General features: G+C 39.5%; 1 protein-coding gene across 3 annotated transcripts in view; it reads left to right on the top strand.

Annotated features, from left to right (window-relative positions):
- LOC106871250 (ankyrin repeat domain-containing protein 16) overlaps positions 1 to 7525 on the top strand; it is a 75976-nt gene that overhangs the window by 62173 nt on the left and 6278 nt on the right. The gene's annotated exons all lie outside the window — the stretch shown is intronic.

The following is a 7525-nucleotide window of genomic DNA, read 5'->3' as shown; positions in this document are numbered from 1 at the left end:
ATCATAGTAGGTGCCTTAGGTATAATAAAAAAATATTCAGACAAATACATAACAAAAACACCAGGACTTACAAATATATATAACATACAGAAAATTGCACTACTGGGTACTGCACACATTCTACGCAAAACACTTTCAATACAGTAAACATAAGAGCACCACAGCAAACCACAGCACATACCCAAGGCGCACAGAGCTGCGCTCGGTAGTGAAGTGAAAGCACGTTATAAAAATAAAACTACTGAATAATAATAATAATAATAATAATAATGGTTTCAAATTTTGGCACAAAGCCAGTGGTTTTGAAGGATGGGGTAAGAGAAGCGGAGACACGTAGAAGAACAAATGGTCTTTGAAGAGTTTGCAGAATGTCAATGAAAGAGCTCTGATAAATAAATAATAACTAATAATAATAATAATAATAATAATAAGAGTGCTCAGAGAGTGCAAACCTCCGCCAATGCAACACCAGCGTCTTCTCAAAGATTAATCAGAAATCATTTTTAAAATGAGAATATCATCATCGTTTAACATCCATTTTCCATGCTGGCATGGGATAGACTGTTTGACTGAGGTCTGGAGAGCCAGTGGCTGCGCCAGGCTCCAATCTGGTCTGGCAATGTTTCTACAGCTGGATGCCCTTCCTAACACCAACCACTCCGAGAGTGTAGTGGGTGCTTTTTACATGCCACCAGCACAGGAGCCAGTCAGTTGAGCCTGGCATCGATCATGTTTGGTTAGTGATTTTTACACGCCACTGGAACGGGGGCCAGTCAGGAGGTTCTGGCATCAATCACATTCAGATAGTGCTTTTTACATACCACCAGCACAAGAGCCAGTCAGTGGGTGCTGGCGACAGCCATGTTCAGATGGTGCTTTTTATGTACCACTGGCATGGGAGCCAGTTAGGCAGACCTGGCGTCGACCACATTCGGATGGTGCTTTGTACATGCCACTGGCATGGGAGCCAGTCAGGGGGCACTGGCATCGACCATGTTTGGATGATGCATTTTACATGCCACTGGACCAGGACCCAATCAGGGGCATTGGCCACAGCTACGATTTAGGCTTTACTTGACTCAACAGGTCTTCTCAAGCATATCATATCACCTGACACATCGGGGGTACTCTTAAATGGGCCGGACATGCGACACTGGCATCGGCCATGGCTGTGATCTCACTTTAGTTGCCGGGTCTTCTCAATCACAGCATATCTCCAAAGGTCTCAATTTCTTGGCATTTCCTCACACAGCTGTCCTGATCCATACATAACACATGACCGTACCAGTGCAGTTGTCTCTCTTGCACACCACATTTGATGCTTCTTGTGCCCAACTTTTTGCTCATGGCGCTTACACTCTGTCGTATATTCACACTGACATTACACATCCAGCGGGTCATACTACCTTCATTTCTTTCAAGCCTATGCATGTCACACTTGAATGGTGCTTTTTATGTGCCATCAGCATGGAAGCCAGTCAGCGGCCCTGGCATCGATCACGCTTGGATGGTGCTTTTAACGTTCCACTGGCACAAGTGCCAATCAGGCGGTACTGTCATCAGCCACATCAGCGATTTTGATTTCACTTGTCTCAACAGGTTTCGCAAGCAGAGTTTATTGTCCAATGAATGAAGGGTACTTATAAGTGGGCTGGTTATACACCACTTGCATAGGCCACGGGTTATGGTCTCACTTAGCTTGCTGGATCTTCTCAAGCACAGCATATCTCCAAAGGTCTCGGTCACTAGTCATTGCCTCGGTGAAGGTCGTGCTTCACTACCTCATCCCAGGTCTTCCTGGATCTACCTCTTCCACAGGTTCCCTCAACTGCTAGGGTGTTACACTTTTTCACACAGCTGTCCTCATCCGCTCTCAACACATGACCATACCAGTGCAGTCATCAATCTTGTACACCACATCTGATGCTTCTTAAGTTCAGCTTTTCTCTCAGGGCACTTACACTCTGTCAAGTATGCACATCCAGTGGAGCATACTGGCTTCATTCCTTGCAAGTTTACGCATGTCCTCAGCAGCCACAGCCCATGTTTCACTGCCATGTAGCATAGCTGTTCGTATACATGCGTCATACAGTCTGCCTTTTACTCTGAGTGAGAGGCCATTTGTCACCAGCAGAAGTAGGAGCTCTCTGAACTTTGTCAAATATAATAATATCTGTTTCAACACATGATTTGAGAAATATACATATGGTGTTAGGAAGGGTATCCAGCCGTAGAAACCATGCCAAAACAGACATAGAGCTTGAACAGCCCTTCAGCTGGTCAGCTCCTGTCAAAGCATCCAACCCATGCCAACATGGAAAATGGATGTTAAATGATTATGATAATGATGATGATATGTGTGTGTGTGTGTGTGTGTGTGTGTGTGTGTCTGTGCGAAAAAAATGAATAAAAGTGGTTTTTCTAATAATTTTTCCACTTTAATAGTCAGATGTTTATAAGTTATTAGGTGTAAAGTGGAAAAATTATCATAAAAGCCATTTCTATTCACTTTTTCAAATATCATGCCAAGAAGTTCCTATTTCTAGTTCTACTGTACATACATACATACATACATACATACATACATACATATATACATACATACATATATACATACATACATACATATATGTGCATGCACATGCACACAGAGAGCAGTGTCAGTAGTTAGTATATGGCACTGCCATATACTAACATTAACTACTTCCTGTTTCTTATTCCTGTTAGCTCTTTGCCTCAAACCCACTCTGTTTGATGTGTAAAATGTTTGTACATACAATTGCTTGTTATTTTATTTTTCTTCTCCAGCTCTCCCCATTTACCACTTTCTTAGTCACTTAGGCCATTGACCTACCACATTCTTAATACTTGAACATGTACAAAGTTCATTGCCAAATGTCAGAACTCACAGTCTACTTATGTCACCCACAGAATTATTTTACTTTACTAATTCTACCACTGATATTACTTCTATTTAATATACTACAATATAAAATATGCGTTTGACTTCAATTGGTTTTAGTTTTGATTGCACAAATTGTTTGTAAACACTTCTTGTGTGTGTACTGGAGACATCAACCTGCTAATTACTATAACAGAATAATCTCATCCTATAATAATAATAATAATAATAATAATAATAATAATAATAATGATAATGATAAAAATAATAATAATAATAATAACAATAACAATAATGATGATGATGATGATGATGATGATGATGATTCTTTCTACTATAGATACGAGGTCTGGAATTTTAGGGAAGTGGGCTAGTTGATTAAATTGACTGCAGTACTTAACTGGTACTTATCGACAGACACTAAAAGAATAAAAGGTAGAATTGACCACAGTGAAATTTGAACTCAGGACATAAAGCTGGAAGAAATGCTGCTAAACATATTGTCTGGTGTGCTAACGACTCTGCCAGCTCACTGCCTTATAATGATAATTTCAAATTTTGGCACAAGGCCAGCAATTTCAGGGGAGTGGGTAAGTTGATTACATCAACCTCAGTACTTGACTGATACTTATTTTATCAATCCCAAAAGGATGAAAGGCAAAGTTGACTATAGAGGAATTTCAACTTGGAACATAGACAAAATTATCCACAGTGAAATTTGAACAAATTCCACTGATGACAACTTTGTCTTTCATCCTTTCAGGGCCAATAAAATAAGTAGCAGTTGAGCACTGGGGTTGATGTAATTGACTAGCCATCCACCCACCGACCCCCACCAAAATGTCAGGCTTTGTTCCTATAGTAGAAAAGATCATTATTATCATTATTATTATTATTATTAGTTTATAGAGAGGACTGTTAACTCAGCAGAAATGTAATATATAGAAAGATGAGTTCTTAACTTTTGTATACGATTGCCAAATTCCATCACTAAGGTAAACATAGCTGACGTAATCCATCACCACGGCCAACTCAATGACAAAAAGCGCAACTCAAAAGTAACTTAATAAATAAGTTACTTTTGGTTTACCTTAGTGATGGAATTTGGCAATCGTATACAAAAGTTAAGAACTCATCTTTCTATATATTATTATTATTATTATTATTATTATAAAGGTGGAAAGTAGACAAAATTATTAGCACACTAGGCAAAATGCTTAGTGACATTTCATCTGTCATTGTGCTCTGAGCTCAAATTCTTCTGAGGTTGACTTTGCCTTTCATCCTTTCGGGATCAATAAAATAAGTACCAGTTGTCCACTGGGGTTGATGTAATTGACTTAAACCCTTCTCCAAAATTGCTAGCCTTATGCCTATAGTAGAAAGGAGTATTATTATTATTTTCTGATTAATTTGCATTTTATTTCATCTTCCGACCAGATCCCAACCAGAAACCTAAGGTGTGTATATATTAGATGTCAACACAATTTCTTTATGTCTCATAGATTGTTGCTTTCCCAGAGATCTGGTCAAAAACTTTGTCAGTACCTTTCTTGATCATTCCCAGGGCACCTACAACAACAGGGATGCTTTGGGATTTTAATTGCCGCATCCTAGATATCTTAATCTCAAGGTCCTTATATTTTGATAGTTTTTCAAGCGCCTTTGCTGAGAATGTTTCTATCAGTAGGCACATCAATAAACAGGCATATTCTTTGTCTTAGGCCTTTGATGACAGTGTCTGGTCTGTTATCATTTATTTATCTGTCTGTAAGTATCCCATAATCCCGTAGGATGGTAACATTCTCTTCCTCAGTGACTGGCTCTAGATGATGTTCATACCAGTTCTAAGGGTGTGGAATATCATAGTGACAGCATATGCCCCACTGCAAGTATTGTACTGGTTTTATATTCTGTAGGGACAAGGACTGAACAGTTGGCAACAATGCGGTCAATACTCTCAAGTTTGTCATTGTTTAATACTTTCATACTTTTGTGGGGTCACTAAAATTAAACATCAGTAAGATACTGGGGTAGATGATATCAATGAATCCCTTCCCTTTAAATTGCTGGCCTGGTGCCTAAATCAGAAAAAAATATAATTATTATTCAGTAGTCTTATTTTTATCACATGCTTTCACTGCACTACCGAGTGCAGCTCTGTGTGCTTTGGGTATGTGCTGTAGTTTGTTGCGGTGCTTTTATTTTCACTGCATTGAAAGTGCCTTATGTAGGATGTGCATGGTGCCTAGTAGTGCTATTTTCTGTATATTATATACATTTGTAAGTACTGGTGTTTTGGTTATGTATTTGTCTGAATGTTTTTTTATCATATTTAATGCACCTACTATTACAGGAATTGTTTCTGTTTGTAGGCTCCACATTTAAGTTACCTCTTTTTCCAGATCTTTATATTTTAAGAGTTTCTGTTTCTTTTAGAGATAAATTGTTATCTTTATTTACATTATTTACATTTGACAGATATTTGTCCTCATCTTGAACACAACATTTCGGCTGATATACCCTCCAGCCTTCTTCAGGTATCTTGGGGAAATTTCAAACCTGTGTTCTCATTCCTAAGCTATTTTTCGATGTTATTATTATTATTATTATTATTATTATTGTTATTATTATTGTTATTGTGCAGGTCACTGCTTGGAATCAAACTCGGAATCTTGGGGCTAGTAGCCTGCGCACTTAACCACTACGCCATATGCTTTCCATGCTGGCATGGGTTGGAAGATTTGACTCAGGACTGGCAAACCAGATGGCTGCACTAACCTCCAATCTGATCTGGCAGAGTTTCTATAGCTGGATGCCTTCCTAACGCCAACCACTCTGAGAGTGTAGTGGGTGCTTTTACGTGTCACTGGCACGAGGGCCAGTCAGGCGGTACTGGCAACGGCCATGCTCAAATGATGTTTTTTACATGCCACCTGCACAGGAGCCAGTCCAGCAGCACTGGCAACGACCTCGCTTGAATATTTTTTCATGTGTCACCAGCACAAGTGCCAGTAAGGTGATGATCACGCTCAAATGGTGCTTTTTACGTGCCACCGGCACAGAAGCCAGTCAGCTGCTCTAGCAATGATGACGCTCAGATGGTGCTCTTAGCGCTCCACTAACATAGATGCCAGTTATCGAATTTGATTTTGATTTCGATTTCACTTGCCTCAACAGGGCAAGCAAAGTTTAGTGTCCAATGAAGGAAAGGTATGCATAAGTGGGCTGATTACACCCCTGGCATAGGCCACGGGTTATGGTCTCACTTGGTTTGCCGGGTATTCTCAAGCACAGCATATTTCCAAAGGTCTCGGTCACTAGTCATTGCCTCGGTGAAGCCTAATGTTCGAAGGTCGTGCTTCAACACCTCATCCCAGGTCTTCCTGGATCTACCTTTTCCACAGGTTCCCTCAACCGCTAGGGTGTGGCACTTTTTCACACAGCTATCCTCACCACATGACCATACCAGTGCAGTTGTCTCTCTTGCACACAACATCTGATGCTTCTTAGGTCCAACTTTTCTCTCAAGGTACTTACACTCTGTCAAGTATGCACACTGATATTACACATCCAGCGGTGCATACTGGCTTCATTCCTTGCAATCTATATATATAAAGATGAGAATGTGTGTGTGTGTGTCTGTGTGAATCCCTAAAACTTGAGAACTACGCAACCAATTTCATTCAAATTTTACACATGCCTTACTTAGGGTCCATATAGTGTCATAGGCCAAAAATAATTTTAACTTCTTGCCTAGTGCGAGCCCAGTGCAATATCACAGTATTACATGTCAAAAGTGAAACAATAACATCTCTCTATTGTAATGTCAGATATTTTCACTTTAATACTGAAACTATTAAAGCGAAACTATTATCTCACATATATACAGGCATACATACATATATACATACTCACATATATATAATACTAGCAGAGGCACCCGGTGTTGCTCGGGAATAAAATTGTTGCTTATATACTTGAAGAAAAAAAGGCAAAATATGCTGTATAGAAATTTGAGGACATTCTGTAGATGGACTCTCAGATGAATGATGGCTGGGCGCCTCTCATGAATGGGGAAAATTGAAGATGTGCCAAAAAGCCTCATTGGTACTTGGAAACTTTTACGAAAATTAAAATGGGGATTAAATGAAAAAAATGATTTACGTGAATATCCTCACAAGAGTAATTGAAATAAATGGTGATTGTGGAACCCCCCACGCACGCACGCGCGTGTGCATACACACGTCTTTGTAAATATGTTTGTATACATTTATGTATGTGTATGTTTGTAAGAGACAGAGTGTGAGTGAGAGAGAGAAGTTTGTTGTCATGTATACGTAAATGCATAAATATACATACATCTTTGGATGTATGCATATGACAACACAGCCCTTGACTCACTCACTCTGTCTCTTACAAACACGCACGTGCGCACATACACATGTGTGTCTTTATAAATATGTTTGTATACATTTATGTATGTGTGTGTTTGTAAGAGACAGAGTGTGAGTGAGTCAAGGGGTGTGTGTGTGCGTGTGTATGTGTGTGAGACAGAGTGAGAGAGCGGTGTGTATGTAGTATTTACTCTCTCTCTCATACACACACTCACACACAAAATAG

This window comes from Octopus bimaculoides, chromosome 5 (genome assembly GCF_001194135.2).
Source record: "Octopus bimaculoides isolate UCB-OBI-ISO-001 chromosome 5, ASM119413v2, whole genome shotgun sequence".
NCBI classification, from domain to species: domain Eukaryota; kingdom Metazoa; phylum Mollusca; class Cephalopoda; order Octopoda; family Octopodidae; genus Octopus; species Octopus bimaculoides.
Note: the sequence above shows the minus strand (reverse complement) of the source record. Positions and strands in the feature narration are given on the sequence as shown.